General features: G+C 48.4%; 1 protein-coding gene across 1 annotated transcript in view; it reads left to right on the forward strand.

Annotated features, from left to right (window-relative positions):
• Window positions 1-8,233: 8,233 nt before the first annotated feature.
• The window catches only part of LOC122368528 (zwei Ig domain protein zig-8-like), a 77,882-nt gene continuing 68,858 nt past the window's right edge, over window positions 8,234-17,257 (forward strand). Inside the window, exon 1 of the mRNA XM_043342526.1 lies at window positions 8,234-8,387. The gene's annotated coding sequence lies outside the window, so the exon portion shown is untranslated. The remainder of the gene's footprint in view (window positions 8,388-17,257) is intronic.

The following is a 17,257-nucleotide window of genomic DNA, read 5'->3' on the forward strand; positions in this document are numbered from 1 at the left end:
GTTACGCTCAAAGATGCGTACGGCTGACCCAAATGGCCAGATCCCGCGGTGGAGTGGCATTGTTATGGAGCTTGTTTTAGTGCTTTGGCGGAGAGGCACGTCTCGTTTCTCGGTACTGGAATGGCTGTGGGAGTGCAACAAGTAAGAAGTAATTTATCACTCTGTAACTTTACAAATTTGCCTGTGTTAGTAGTGTTTCATAACATTTCAAGTTAATACATAGGATTTTAAAATTTATACAGACCTATGGACTAAAAAGGGTGTTAGAAATCGTTCAATGTAAAAAAACTTATAGTAAGGCGCCAGCCTCAAAAGAAGTCGCTGTCGGCTACCAACTGCACTTTTACGACGGCATCTGGTAATCATTCTGGGTCGTATACTATCTTTCCCGGTAATCTCAGCTTTGGGAAGTTTCATGGCGCACCATAAAACACATTGTCCAGAGTGAATACTCTGCTGCAGCGGAGTGATTTTCCATTTCACTTACGGTGCGATGAAGATATTTCCTGTTTGCCAGTCAGCCCGGCGATGGTGATCTGGGAGGACGGCCAGTCCTGGGAGATTCGTGATTGGTCTGAGCACTTAGATCCGTCTGCAGCCCCACAGCTTGGTTCGGTAAGTCCCGCGCCATCACTACACAGTTGAGAACACCCCCACCAATTTAGTGAGGCGCGCAGCGAGCGGCGGCGCGGCGGTCGACCGTCTGGCCTGCAAGCAGACTGTGCCGCGCGACACAGAGGTGCTGCGGCACAGCCTACCTCCCAGGCAACAGCGCGGTCCGCCGAGGCGCATTGCCAGCAAACCGCTCTGGAAGTTTGAACCAAACATGGCCAGCACAAACATCTTATGCCGATTTCTATTGCCTATGCTTGCTGCTAGATTCTCATAAATATTTGAGCAATAGCAGTTGAGTTTAGGCTATTCTTAACATTGTTTTCACTATGCAAAATGCTGAAAATACGCATTTGGCAGAACATTTTACGCTGATTTCACAGAACCATTTAGCATGTTGCCCATATGACGACAAATGAAATATTCACGTGCATTTGACCAACATTCTTGCGCCCTAAAATAATAAACTAGATCTTTGCGACACACATATACTATAGAGCCTAGTGCAGCGATCATTCATCTGTTTTTGCGAGAAAAAAAAACGCTGCTGTATACATCATTTGTTTGGGATATCCGTCAAATGATTTGTGAGGCGCTCGTTCGCTGTTTTACGCAAAATTCATATGCTGGTCTGTGATGCGCTTATCTCTTGATTTGTGCGACATTCGTCTCTGCAATTGTGCGACATCGTGTGTCGATTTGTACGCCATTCGTCTGTCGGCTGCGCGATGTGCGTCTGTCGCAGACCGGAAGTGCATCTGCTGCCAGCAGCCGGAAGGATGCTGTCGCCGCCTTCCGCTATCCTCTCCCGGCTTCCGGTGCGCACGTCATGGTGTCCACTCGCCGGTCCGGCCCAAAAAGCAAGGGGTGCTGAAAGCGTAGGGAGATGTTGTGAGGACTGAGTTCAGTGGTTCACAGACCGGCCAGATGGCTAAGTCTTTAATCAGGGAGATGTTAAAATGCAGCATTTGAGAAAGCGTGAAAGTTTTTGCACCACGTGTTTGCAAACCTGTACTAGAATTTCCAGGAGCACTGCATTGCAAGTTTTCTCTCAATTGGAACAGAAGTAAATGTTTTGAGATCGAGGTAACTGAATAAAATTGTAGCGTAGTAAACTATAAGAAAATGTTGACGTATGTTCACTATTCAGCATTTTTTTCTTTATGATGCGACACAATTTTAGCCAGTAGGTATAGTAGAATCTAGGGTGATGCATTAACATTCAGAAAATGTAAATGATGCATTACCTTTTCATGGGTTAAACAAGCCCTTTTTCTCTCACAGTTTACAGAGTGTATTGATCACTTAGAGAGATTGCTGGGTTCAGGCTGTGAGGCTCTCGCCTCCCTCTCCTGGGCCGGGTCGATGATGGTACCCGGTTCGCTCCGCCGGTGACCTAGTGACGGGGCTCTGCCTCCGGTGGGCCGGTTATCGGCTCTGTGATTCATGGCCAGGGCGGGTCAGGTTCCGGCAGGTCACCGGCCCGGGCGGGGGCGGGGGCGGACGTCGTTAGCGCGCGGCTAACGACACGCGGCCGCCAGTCAGCGCGGCAAATGAAGATGACTGGAGACTGCGGCAGCCGACGGTCGATGGTCCACCCAAGGCCACGCTGAGGACCATTGGTTACCAGTGATCGTCTGTCAGTTCAGCAGACCAACAGACCAACGGTTACCGAGTGTCGCGCCAACAGACCAACGGTTACCGAGTGTCGCGCCAACAGACCAACAGACCAACGGTTACCGACTGTCGGACCTAGAGACTAATAGGCCGACAGTCTCCCATCAGACCAAACAGTGTCTCAACAGATCACCGATCCTTTAGCAGTAAGCAGTAGGGTGCATCAAACGCCCCACTTTTTCGAAAAATTTATGCGAACCCCCTGTCACCGAAATTTATTTGTTACGCATCCTAAATGTATCCTCCATGCCAAATTTCAAGAATTTCTGAGGCCATCTAGGGGGTCTGCATCGACCCTGAAGTTAACGAAATTTCATGAATTTAACCATTAATGGGGCTTACTTACAAATTATTTAAAATTAGTCTTAGGCCAAAATATCTTTTGGTATTGATTAATCATTGCAAGTGCTACCCTAAAACTGTCCACCAAATAAATCTGAAATGCATCTGACTTCACCTAGGAGTCTTAACCTTCGCCCGTATTGGTGTTTTGTCTGCGTCTAACGTACAGGGGAGGGGGTCCGTTGGACCCCCTTGCTGTTTGGTCTCTGTTCAAGCTACACCTTCACAGGAAAAAACTAGCGTGTCTCCCGTAACGAGAAGAAGCCGATAATATCAAATTTTAAGGTCCTAGGTCATTGGTTGACCTTCCAGGTCAGGTCAATGACCCAAAAGTCGGGAAAATCGGGACCTGGTAGAACTTCGTAAAGTGAGGTTGTTGTAGATTTTTTTCGGGGTCCTGATCACGAATTTCATATCAGTTTTGATCACAGATGATGTCGTCATGCATTTAGGCCAGGTCGGGTCAGGTCAGGTCAGGTCAACCAGTGGGCGTCCTGCCAGCTATCCATAGTAGATGTCAGCCACCACCGACAGCTTCGAAACATGCTACGAATACACCAAAAATATTTTGTAATTGTTCAACGCTCAAACGCTTAAATGTTCACGCTTACGAGATGAGTAGACGATGCTCCTATCATCAGACGAGCTTATCGCTACTGCTGACGTCAGTGCGCCTGCTCTTTGAAGGGCCTGCGCTCTCTCCAGTCTTTCTGGGCAATGTGTCCAGTTCAAGTGTCTGGTGCAACAACCATGTATATAGTGCCGACCAATCGGCGTTGCATCCACTCGTCGACGCACGGGGAACGGTCTTTCACAAGGAGATAAACTATCAGAAAGTGGCAACTGGCATGTCTCGGATATTCCATTCCGGTCACCTGAGATTATGTCGTTCACGTGGTCTTGACCTATTGTTTTGGGTCAATGGGAGAAATATGGAAACCGAGTCAGAATGATCACCGCCAGTCACACCCCGGCAAGACCGCGCCCAAACCCCGGCAACATTCAATAGCGCAAGTGGTGGCAATAAAACCAAGATATCAAGTTTGGACGTCGCTACTGAAACCGCAAGGTCGTTGACAACGTCGCATACACCTGTCTGTGAAGGATGAAAGTCCAATATGACTTGTGACGCTCAACATGGACTTAATCCATCCCGAGGTCGACGAACAATTACCGACGGAAGAGCGGCTCACTCTAGTTGTCGTCGAGAACGTGCTCATCAAACTACATAAGAATTGCTCACGAATTGCTTACAAAATACGAGTAACTCTAAACCGATAATATCGGTGTTAACATTTGCTTCAACATGAGTTTGTCTAAAACCGGCATTGTCAGGGCTGCATGCGTGACAAACTAACTCCATTTGGTTTTGACGCTGCCATGGTCGACTAGGAATTTTGGACTTTATATCGGCGAGATCATTATGGTGTATCATTATGGTGTACGTCTTCTGCGAGCCCAGAATCGAAGTGTCAATGTCATGTTGTTGAATCACAAAACCATAAAATATGCAAGAACCGCTCTAAACCCAACGAATTCGGTTAAATCATTGAAGCTTAACGAAGCGATTTGTCCCAGTCTTCCTTCCAAGCTAAAGTCCTACTTCTTGATGTGTATCAGTGTGCCAGGCTGAAACTATCTATAGTTATTATTTCGTGCTTAATTTGGTAAGGGGTTGTTGAGGAAAACTCGCGATCGATGATCTCAAATACTCTTAGTGATGTCAAACGACGTCATAAGGTCCAAGTTCAATACAGACCAGGCATCAATTCACGGAAGCGGGGCACAAAAATAGGATTTCAAGTCCTGAAACAAATTTGGATCATATTTGGCACTAACTGAGCAGTTCCTGCATCTACCCACGGAGCTTTAGCGGAGGGGTCACGTGACCGACCTGACCTCAGGCGACCTTTACGAAAAAGAAAATCTGAGGTAAAAAGTTGTAAGAATTTAAAAGCTTGTGACTTCCTGAAAGTTCCATCTCCCTGCGAAAGATTCCCCGACTCAAGAGCGCTGCGAAGCTATACAACATTTTTAGACTATTGAGAAGCTCGTGTATGACGTCATAGGTCACTGACCTGACCTGATATCAAAATGCAGCAGATACCAAATGTTCAGGCTTAAGTATCAAAGGTCAGCTAAGCCAAATTAAAGTTCCCTTATCCGACGCGTTTCGACCCATCGCGACAAAAACAGCAGTGGTCGCGCCAACCCGCTCCATCGGGGGAGGTTAAGTGATGAAGCATGTTCATAGCTGATGCGGACCCCCTAGATGACATCCGATGTGATTTTAATTTTGCACAGCGTCATTGTGCTACTAGTGGAACAAATTGAATCCACAGACAGATCGATTTGAAGACATCGGGGCGTTTGATGCACCCTAGTAAGCAGTCGATCATAAAAATCGCGAGGTGACAATCAATCCTAAATGATGTTTGGATAACTGATCGCTAATCCTTGAAACACACGAATAGCTGAGCATCACAACAATACAAATAAACGACCGAATGAGATCAGAGTTCTGGTGAAACATAACGGTACCACACAGCTCATGAATGTTAAATACAACTTTGAATATATTTTGTGGCATTGTGAGCGAACTTTGCCTCCTTTTTTATACGTGACCGTCTTTTGCATTTGAATCTAGCACAGCAGTGAGTCCAAAGTCGGAATACACGGGGCCTGCTTTACCCACACGGTCTGATCCACAGTCACGTGCTCGAGCTCAACCACGTCCCTCAGCTCCAGTATACGTGCTCCAGTACCTCGCACGTGACCTACTAGTCACGTGTCTAAAATCCATCACACGGCGCCACTGAGAGTTCCGATAATCCCAGCCCGTCCATCCTGCCAATCCCAGCGGGTGCACAATACAAATCATGAGCATGGTGGTCCCATTCCGATCATAGCAACAAAAGTGTCTGTCGGCCAGCCGCCGCGGACAAACAGCAGGCTCTAGGTGAGCGTGCCGCAGAGATCGAGCTCAGCTCAGCCGCACTTCACTAGGCACGTTCCGAAGGACGTCGTGTGTCGCGGGACTCTGACCGATGAATAAATAAAGGCAGCATCCCGGAGATACCAACTCTGCTCGACATTGAGAGCATCACAGAAGTGCACTCGAAATGGAGCCAAGGAGATCTCACTACATATTCGATAAGGCAGTCAAGACAAAAACGCCCTGCTATTGGCTTCGCATTCCTTTAGAACAGCAAACAACCAGAAGGCAACACTAGAGGTTCTCAAATAAAGATGGTGCTGAGAACGAATTGCAATCACTAGAAACGAAGATGTGGGCACTCAAATATCTTCGCATGGTTTCAAAGCACAAAAAAAAAACGGAAGGCCCTCGGTTTTGTATTCGACATACGTATCCACAAAAATCAAATGCATCCATGCCTATAGGGACAGACCTCTCCCCCAAATATGCAGTGCGCGTGTTTGGGCGCGATAGGAAGGGGCGCGGCATTAGGGCGTGATGGAGGAGGGGCGGCGGAGCTGGTGAGGCGCGGCCACGGAGGTGCAGAGTTGGAGGGAGGGGTGGGGCCCGGCTGCGGCGGCAGAGCTATCTCGGAAGAGGGATGACGCATTAGGCAGGCGGGGACGGGGATCGGCCCCACATCTGACGCTGCGTTGGACACGGACAGGGCCGAACGGCCTCCAGCCAGCCGTGAACATCGCATCGGATGTAACGCAGCGCTGGGCGCATAACGCCCGGGCCTCACCCATCCGCTGGCCGTCGCCGCCGAGCGCACACTGCTGCCGCCGAGCGCACACTACTGCCGCCGAGCGCACACTACTGCCGCCGAGCGCTCACTACTGCCGCCGAGCGCACACTACTGCCGCCGAGCGTACTGCCGTCGAGCGTACTGCTGCCGAGCGTATACTACTGCCGTCTAGCGTATACTACTGCTGCCGAGCGTATACTACTGCCGCCGAGCGCACACTACTGCCGCCGAGCGCACATTACTGCCGCCGAGCGTATCTACTGCCGTCTAGCGCACACTACTGCCGCCGAGCGTATACTACTGCCGCCGAGCGTATACTACTGCCGCCGAGCGCACACTACTGCCGCCGAGCGTATCTACTGCCGTCTAGCGTATACTACTGCCGCCGAGCGTATACTACTGCCGCCGAGCGTATACTACTGCCGCCGAGCGCTCACTACTGCCGCCGAGCGTATACTACTGCCGCCGAGCGCTCACTACTGCCGCCGAGCGTATACTACTGCCGCCGAGCGCTCACAACTGCCGCCGAGCGCTCACTACTGCCGCCGAGCGCACACTACTGCCGCCGAGCGCTCACTACTGCCGCCGAGCGTATACTACTGCCGCCGAGCGTATACTACTGCCGTCGAGCGTACTGCCGTCGAGCGTACTGCCGTCGAGCGTATACTACTGCCGCCGGCCATCGTACACTACACGCCGTTGTCCAATGTCAGCGATCTGCCGTCTGCCGTTTACCATCTACCGTCTGTCGTCTGCCGTCTACCGTCTGTTGTCTGCCGTCTACCGTATATACCGTCTACCGTCTGCCATCTACCGTATGCCGTCTACCGATTGCAGTCTTTCGCCTCATGCCATCTCCAGTCCGTGACCTTCCATCCGTCATCTGCAGCTCGTCTGTTCCAGTCTGCCAGACGCTTTGATATTGCAACCTGCATGCAAGCATCAATTGTGCATGTGTATGGCATGTGACAGATAAAACAGTACTAAAAAAGCTGGTAGACGTTGACCTTGACGTGTAAGTACTCCTTTCCAATAAGCAGAGCATGTCAACGATTCGCCATAGTCATATTTTCCTCAATCGTTCTGATCTTCTTAGCATGCATGGTCATTCCCAAGCTTTATTACATAACCGACGCACATATATCATCCTGGCATATGAATGACGCCACATGCTTTCAATATCAAGAACTAGGGATACGGGCCTGCATATTGCATGCACAAGAAGGCACTCATGCATACGCAGCGTGTTTATATTTGTGGTGAGCTGAAATATGAACGTCTGTGCTCCGTCTTTCTCCATGGACTGCACTATTGGCATGGACACAAGCGAAAGTGCTTACACTATGGGAGTCAAATAAATCTTACTGTTGAAAACCGTCAGTGTCAAGGGTTTGAGTATACAGGTGGCACGTATGCACGTATTTGCTGCTTTTTATCCTCCTTGACTCGTTTGGCACTCGATATTGATGTGTTCAATAATGTAACATTTACCCTATTTACTTTTACGCAAGAAGCAATGGCATTAAAACTAGTTTTGTTGTAATGTGAAAGAACACTTACTGGGAACCTTACGTAAAGCTTCTGTACTGCGCAAAAAAGTAAAAACGTGGACTGTAAGCATATCTCAACTAATACAAAATAGTTGCCAAATATATGCTGGAAAGTAGAAAATGCAATGCACAGCAAGTATAATGCCAATTAGAGCTTCTTTAACTGTATCACAAACCCGCGCCCTGTCGGCGCACGTCCCGTCCCTGCGCCTCCGTCCGGCACTGGCCGCCGCCGCCGTCGCCGTGCGTATCGACGTGCCGTCGGTGGCCGTCGCGTCGGCAGCGTCGACCGTCGGCGGCGTCGTCCGGTACTCCGACGGCGGGCCGGGGCGAGTGTGGCGGCGCGGCGCGCGGAGTGAGGAGGCCGCCGGACGGCGACCGGTGCCTCGAGCAGAGCGGTGCACCGCGCGAGTGGCGAGTGCTGACAGAGGGAGAGAGACGGACTGGCGGCGGGCATGGACCAGCAGGGAGTCGAGACCAGGTGAGGACGCACCCGGTGGCGGAGAGGGACCCACTGAGGTGACTGATGGGAGGTGAGGACGAAGAAGGAGGTGGGTGGAGGACGGGAAGAGCTGAGGTGAGGACGTCCTCGACTGGAGGACGAGGACAGCTCGCAAGGGATCGTCGAGTGATGAGCTGATAAGGTGTTATGGGTCATCGCCATGAAGCAGCTTAGTGATACGATGGGGCGGTGTGATTGAATGGCGGTGAGAAAGTAAGATTTGAGCCAGATGAAACAGGAAGGCCATCGCCGATGGGAAGCGACGCGAGGCGATAGAAAGGCAATAAGGTCGGGAAGGAGGGATTGTTACACCGAAACAGAGAAAAGACGATGCGTGGGAGGACAATGGCGCCGACAAAGCTTGGCCACCTATACTTGATGCAGATCCTGGTCATGTGCATGTTTCCAGAGCGATTATGATTTATATCCGCCTTGCGCCGATGGTAATTGATTCCCTCTTTGGAATACCTTTACGGCGTAGCTGTTCAGCTTGCAATCCAGCATGTCTTAGTCTGATGATGAGCATATCAAGCAAGCAAATACGCTGTTATATTTTCACGTTATGGAAAACGTTTGCGGCATAAATATACTTGAATTTGATCAACTTTTTTAACTCAAATAATATTTTATTTGTACTAACATTTTAAGGACTTCATTCTTCAATATAGGGTGAAGTGTGTGAAGTAATGTCTTTTGACTTGAACATTTTTTTTAGAAATGTGGCTTCAAACGTGCCATGATGGATAATATATCACATCATATTCTAGCAGAAATGTGCTGAGTGATATACTACTGGATTCAAAGCTGTGATTCTTCTGGTCTCAAGACGGATTTTGATTTAGCCTATAATATGTGTTACCAGATCAAAGACAGTTGGGCTCTTCGGTAGCAATAGAAAAATGCTAGATGTTCTTTCATATTTTTATGAGTACACCACAACCATTACCAGCTCCTGAAGCACTGCCCACTTGAGATAGCTGTATAGCGTGTCATCATTTCAACGCTGAGTGATGCAAAACATCTCCCCGGTGGAATGCACACGCTGCCGACTGCGGCCCGGTATTTAACTGGAATTCAGTCAGTATTTAACAGTCCCCATACTCGTCGTCAGAACAGAGCCATGCATAAACCCCACCAGCCTCTTATTGAATGATAACGGCATGGGTCGGCAGAGTGTCTATAATGTCTGACACTTCATTAACTCTGTGCTACGGGATACGATACACTTTTAGCGGCCGTACGGCCCATCACGGGTACGCTGATGGCGGGTGCCGCCTGATCCCGGCCATTCTCCGGCACATGGAGCTTACCGTGTAAACCGGCCCGATGACGCCCGGCCCGGTCCGAATCTGCCATACGATTATGCAGCATGCATGATGGATGAAATGTGCCCGCCGCCCGCCGCGGCGGCGCAACGGGCAGACCGATTTACGAGCCGCTATTTACTGCAAATCACTTCCGTCTCCGCGCTAATTGCCCGTCCCCAGTAAATAGAGATGGCGCCTCTCAGACGCCCCGAGTGCGGCGTGCGAGCGGGAAACCAGTCAGCCGGTGGCTGCTATTTGTGCAAGAGAGGCTATTGATGCCACGAATTGTGTCAATCCGGTTAGGTTACCACTAAAGGTGGAACACTTTTATATCGTGTTTAAACCGCAGACAGTATGGCGCTCTACAATTATTGTGCTTGAGCTTTTGAGTTTGTAGCGTTTTGGAATTTTAAGCCGTCTCACATCGCAATGTTTGTTTGGTAAGTACCTAAATGCTTGGAATGCCACAGTGCAAGATAGTAGATTGAAGACACACCTACAATTACCAAAAACCAACAAAGGCTATCCAACAAGTTTGTTCATATAATGAATTCATTTGATTTCGTAAGATATGCCTGCATCAATAGGAAAAATGAAAAACTTCAATTTTCCTACTTTATTTTAAGTTACTGAGTGATGGTACATCTTTCAATAGAAATCAATCAACAACCCGTACTCAATTTGTTTTTTTTTTTAATATTTACGTGGGAGCAGTGAACCATGTTATGCCTATGCTACTGGAGTGTCCGTTGGTTCCCGTGCCACTCTGACTCATCCCCGCGCGGCCCTCGGCCGATGGTCGTTTCCCGGCGCACCATTAGGTCAGCTTCGAGTGGCGGCGGCCGCTCACCAACACACTTTATGTGCCATTTACCATGCCGGCGGCGCTATCCGCCTGATATCCATCATCTCAAGCTCTGCCCTCTGCCCCTCCGCTGCCCAGCGTGCCGCGCTCAGTCCGCGCTAACACCCCCACCCACCCACACACAGACAGACACTTCGTACCTGACTACCGCACGCCCACCGGGCTGTCACAAAAGGCGGGAGGCGCGCAGAGCGACAGACAACTATCGGCGCTGTGTCTCGCCGGCCGGCTGTCCCCGGCGACAACAATGGCTAGCTCCTGGGGACAGCCATTGCCGCGTTACGGGCCATAGCACGCGGACTTCTGCACGTGGCCGTTCCCACGCGTGTGCGCGCCTGGCCCGCCGACATTGGTGACAGCGTGCCGTGGGCCGGACAGCCTCGCCTGCTGAGTTCCTGATCGGAGACGTGCTCTTCTGACCAGGAAGGACGTCCTCCGACCAGCAGCGAACCCTTTCTGTCTGTTTAGGTCAATTTGTGAGGCAACTGGTGTCCTGGGAGCTACGAGTACAGTCTCCAAGTGACCTTTTTTACAACGCAATATACGAAGCACTTTTCCAAGTGCACAAGAAGTTCAAAACAGTGTTCGCCACGGGCCGGGCCAGCCCAACGGGCCATGGGCCGGGCTGGGCTATGGGCTGGGCCGGGCCCCCAAATATCATTAGTTAACGGGCTATGGACGGGCCGGGCCAAGAGCTTTGTGGACTATGGGTTTTGCGACTAATGTCAATTTAAGAAAATTTGGAAACTGATGCAAACAAAACCCACTGGGAAAATACTAAAACTAAACCAAATTTAAGCAATGTGAAAGAAAACTTACTTGATATTGAATTTTGGGAATCTTGAGAATTATCCAATATTACATCATGTCACACATAGGAGGGTTTTCATAAAAATTCCGCAACCAAAAAGATCAGAGAATCTCTAGCATCATTAGTTTGTTAATAAAAGTTAAATGTCCATAAATTTGTCAAAATAAATCACAACAACAACGAACCAGCCCCTTCTCAACAAAATTTGCGATCCATGGCGCTATGTTTATGTGGCGGCAACTAGGTAGTATACACAACAGTATATCAAATAAATACGTTTTTTAAGTAAGTATCAAGGTGAAAAACAAAATAAAACAAATAAAAAATAAAACCTAAATCACGAAGACTGAAAACTCAAACGAAAAACAAAATAAAAACTTGATCATATATGTTTTATTATACAATTGGTCAGAATCGCTACCTGCCGCAGCTGCGACAATCAAGAAGTGTTCGCTCATTTTCAATTGATGATGATGATGCGTAAAAGTCGCAAAAGTACCCAATGACATTTCAAGCTCACCATGTTTTCTGCATACGCTGCTAGCGATATCCATATCTTGAAAAGAGCCTAACATAAAATAGCAAGGAAAGCAGCAGATAGTTGTCCACAGAGATTCGGTTGACACGTGGGCATGAATTGAAAATAGATTAAATCAGTTTTGCTGATAAATGAATGGATTTTCTCTTTTTTGGAAGACAGTGCTAAAGCTAGTGTCACCTATTTTGTATCCTTTCTCAGGCTTTTGATATTGCAGCATCAATGGAGTGAATTTAACAGCAAGGTCAATCCCAGACAGATTCATCAATTCCCATAAGTCAAGCTTTTTTTCTGCTGGTAAGTGCTGGGAAGTATAGAGTAAGTTGCAAATACTTCCTTCAAGTATGCATTAGAGTCACCAATTATGCATGATAATGTTCACACATCAGCTTGCAAGATAACTTTACTCATAGAATGTAGTTAATATAATCATGTGAACTTTTATAGGTGTGTAATCATGACCTAATTGACTGAGGTGCTTGCTGTTACTGTTAAGATTTGTGCCATAGGTACTTGAAATGATTATATTCATTGAAAAGAAGGGAGTCATGATTGCCATGTTAATATTCATGCAATTTGAATTGTTCTCAAAATAGTGTAATCAATCATGCTTATTATAGCAATAGACTAAGACAATAACTAGATTGCTATTTTTGACGGGCCGGGCCGGGCTGGGCTTGGACATATTTGCCAAGAGCGGGCTACGGGCTGGGCCGGGCTCTGAACCCATGGGCCCGGGCCGGGCTGGGCTGGGGATTTTGGGGCCCGTGGCGAACACTGGTTCAAAAGCCTCATGTCTAAATTTATCCCTAAGTAGGCACCCATTCAAGTGAATTATGTCATTGAACTAAGTACAAATGGTACTGCGGTTTTTCTTCGATGAAGCCAACGACGACGCTGTGATGGCCGCTCGGGTCGCGGTGAAGTGACTGTGATGACATGTCACGATCGTTCGTTAATACATACTTGAAAAAAGTACAAATGGTACTTACCCTATTGCGATGCTGAAATTTATCAATGGAGGCAATAAAAAGGGTCAGTTCAAAACAACAAAACCATCGGGGCTGTTTCTCACCGTCAGTATCTTTCAGCGCGGATAAAATGAGTTCCGCGAGATATGTTACAAACTGCCCGGCGCGATGGCAGCTATTCTGAAGTGAATGAACGGCTCGGCTGGATTGAAATTTGGACATCGTAACGCCGGAGTGGCCAGTATATTTTTGCGGACGTGACCCGACTCTGTGTACACTGCTGTGGGGGCCCACTGGGACCAGCTGTCGACAGCCACCCGTCTGGCGCAGTTGCGACGAATTCGGCGTGTCGGCTCACCGGCGGGCGACGGGCGCCGCGCCGCCGAGCCGGTTCCAATAGTCGACCCGCTGATGGCGCCGTTTCGGACCGCCGGCAGGCCCCCGACGAGCGTGTACACTGCCGGCAATTGACTCCAACTCCATAACGCCGGTGGCAATTTGTGTTTGGCAATGCTCGCCTGCCGTAATCGTCTCACAACATGCGGAGATTTCCGTTGGACGATATTACTACCGTGCACGAATCGCCACGATCGTGTATGCCTAGCAATAATAAAGGAGCCAATATCAAGCTCGCTGAATAGCCTGATCGGTTAAGAGCCCTTATTGAATATGTATTTGCTTAAATTGATGCTTAGAAGAACTAGGTAGTCGCTGAGTATCTTTTTAAGTCGGAGTAAATCTAACGGCGCGTTTAAAGCTATCTCTAATTTCAAGCACAAAGGCCTGGCGCCACCTCTAGAGGATTTTCCACGCATCAACGAAGCAGAATGTTCAAAATTCAAACTAATATCTTAACATCAGCATTCAGTTGCATCACTGGTCGCTCCCAACTGATTGCACCGCCTACCTCACTCACTCCTACATCACCTCCTACTTCACCTCCCACATCACTCGACCAGCAGTACACCTCAGTACGTTTCCAGTGCAGTGAACCAATCACACTCCAGCACCTTATCAGCAGTGAGCCAATAGAACATTCCTATACCTTCTCAGCAGTGAGCCAGCGGTACAGCTCAGTGCATTTCCAGCAGTTTACTACACCTTTCCAGCCGTGGACCTGCAGTGGAAACCAGTATCTCAATATATCAGAGAACCCGTGTTTCCCATTGCACCTTTCCATCCCCAGGTCACTAGCGGCATCCGTGCCCTCGCCATCACATCTTCACCACAGTTGTCTGGACGCGTGATTGTCACCGTAAACCGATGTCAGCTGTCTGGTAGGAGCCGTCGCAGCCACTAAGTGTGACGAGCGTCGAGCCGCCGCACCCGCCCACCAATAACCAACAAAGTAGCAATCAGCAGCCGCTAGCCAGCCAACACATATCCACTCAGTGCGGACCAGCAGTCGCCTCACTTACCCAGTGTAAGATCCCGCAGCTGTCGCGCTGGCCAGCCACCACAACCAGTCTCACAGAGGTCAAAAAAACTTATTTTGTGTCACCTACAAAATTTTCCAACCCCCTTTGTGTCCCCTGCCCCCGGAGGCCGGATAAGTGTTGCACTAGGGTGGTAAAATTTGAAAAATTATAGGATTCATTAGGCCAATGTTAATGTTAGTGTCGTCAATGTTAGTGTGGCCCTAAACCTGGATAATGTATTATTACAGTGTCCCAAAATTTGTTGATTTGGGTGGGAAATACTGAGATTCAGATTCATTTGCCACTCTCACCATCAATTTCTAAGAGCAGTTAACTCTCAGCCAAGAACACCTTGCTACCTCAAAAGGCAGTTCAGGTGTGGTGGACTTGGACAGGTGGGCAGGTGTGGTGGACTGAGTTGTGTGGATACTTGGAGTTGGTTTATGATCATAGATACTCATGGATAAAAATAAATGCTTTTGATCTTTTCTCACTCTTTTTGTATCAAATCTAACCAGCAGTTTCCAGTTTCCACCCTTTACCCCTTTTTGGTGGATAATATCCCCCTCTGACACCCCAGCCAAAACTCAACTTTGGGACACTGAATGCATGTGTAACTAATCTTGTGCAGATGCATTTAAGAATTGCTGACATTCTATTTTACATTTTTCCATAATACATTTAGATTTGTGTTCCATATGGTGAGATTTCACACCTGTTATGACATAACAAATAATAGGTGCCTATGTACAATACAATATACCTACCTATGCAACATGTTGCAAAAGGTTCCTTTTCTACATCAATGCCACTAATTTTATTAAACAAAAATTATAATCATTAGATTTTTTGGTACTAGTATGTGTACAATAAGCCAAAATAAAAAAGGTGTAGGTGCTAGGTAGGTGGGTTGTATGCTTCAGAGCTTGTCAGTTGGCAGGTTTAAGGTAAGGAAGTTTTAACTTGTAGGTACAGGTAGGTAGAAGGTAGATAGGCTGTAGGCTGGTAGGTAATAGGTGAAAGGGTAGAAAGTAAGATTAGGTTAGGTAATGATGTTTTTCTTTCATTCAGACTTCTCAAACACTTTACGCAAGAGTAAAAGAGTAGAAGTCGGAATGAAGGAAAACAATTAAGCCTGAACCAAACTTACATACCTACCTTCTAACCTACAACCTACCTACAACATACCAACACAAAACAGAAAACCTACCAGCCTACAACCTCCCAGCTTACAACCTACATACCAACCTACAACATTTTTTTCGGAGTCCTTGGACTGGTATACTTTTACTAGCCAATGAAAATTGAAATTCCTGCTCTTCTAGGGCTGAACAAATTAAAATCAAAATGAAAGTTGTGTCAATAGTAACACAAAACACCTATTCATTGACAGCTTTGGCAAGTGTTTCAAAATCAGGCAACAAATCCAAATAGCCTTGCTTTTGATACCCACAGGGCTAGCGTTGTTATATCCAACTTACAAGTACCCAAACCAGCAAAATTAGACAACCCAAGATTCCTTACTTCCAGTGTTAGGTCCTGCCTTGCTTAAAACAGAAAAAAATCATAACCACAATACAACTCAGCTTTCATCACGGCGCCAGTCCCTTTCTTGAAAGCATTCAAACTTGTTTGAAAATTGGACAAGCACTGAGCACTACTCGCGAGAGTCCACTCCTGTTTTGCTACGTGTTCATGATCACAGTACCTATACCTCTCGCCGAAAAGGCCCGCTCAAAATCTTTGATGCGTTGGCTCCTGGGGCCTACAAAATCCACAGTGAAGGCTCCCTGGCGGCTGGGGCGTCAGCTCAGCGTTGTCCCCTCGTGTCACCAGCATCCGATTGGTTCGCTCAGGGTTATTCTCGCCGCGGATTGGCTGGTTAGTCTGTTCGCTAGCAGTGTGCGCAAACGCCGTCAACAAATGCGATGCAGTGTGTTAACCATTTTCGTGACTTTGTCACCAAATGTCTCTGGTGCCTGCCAGCTTCTGTCGCCTACAATGTAACCGAGTAGGAAGTTTTTTTGACCTCTGCAGTCTCAGCTCAAACCGTCAGCTCTGTCTGTGTACGAGGTCAGGGCGGCGAGGCGGCCTTGGCCCGACCCAGCCGACCGGCGCGGCGCCAGTTGCCTGGGACGGTGTTTTTGGTCGGCGCCAGTTGCCTGGGACGGTGTTTTTGGTCGGCGCCAGTTGCCTGGGACGGTGTTTTTGGTCGGCGCACTGTTGACTCGGTAAATACTGGTGACCGCAGCAGCGACGAGCGGGCGCACACACTCGCCACCGCCTCCGCCGCCGAAACATGGCCAAACAGTTGATGAAAATCGGTCACTGTGTGCTCATGGCTGGGGGTGGGGCCCCGCGTCAGTTTGTGCTCGTGCGCCCCCGGCGAGATACAGATCTTGCCGGTGCCTCGCTGAGCCCTCGTCGGCAATAATGCCGGTGATCAGTCACAGAGCCGGATGTAACAGGACCGGCGACACAGGCGGCCGAGACGGTCCCAAAAGTCCCGGGCTGTTCCCGGCCTGTCCCCGGGCAGTCCTAAGCGGCCGCGGGCCGCTGTCGCTGCCGACAGTGTGCCACGTGCCGTCGGACCAACACGGCAACAATCGTCGGCCGTCTTCCCGTGAGAATTGACAGGGCAGCAAGACAGCCCTAGCTTTCGGACGGAATGAGAACCAATTGGATTTATGTGACTGTACTGATGAGGTTAGAGCTGATAAGTAATATTAGATAAAGTTTTGCGAGACGTACAGATAACTTCGTAAAAATATCAAGTAGGCTAATTATTATTCAAATGATAATAAGTGAAGTTTGCGATATCGTTTTGCTAATGATGCTGTTCAAAACTCATTATCGATGTGCGGATGCAAGTTGAATCCATTAGGAGTGGATCAAAAGTCAAGCATTGCATAACATCCCATGTGACACACTTTCGCCAA

This window comes from Amphibalanus amphitrite, unplaced genomic scaffold, assembly GCF_019059575.1.
Source record: "Amphibalanus amphitrite isolate SeventyFive unplaced genomic scaffold, NRLGWU_Aamphi_draft 000032F_arrow, whole genome shotgun sequence".
In the NCBI taxonomy this organism is placed as follows: domain Eukaryota; kingdom Metazoa; phylum Arthropoda; class Thecostraca; order Balanomorpha; family Balanidae; genus Amphibalanus; species Amphibalanus amphitrite.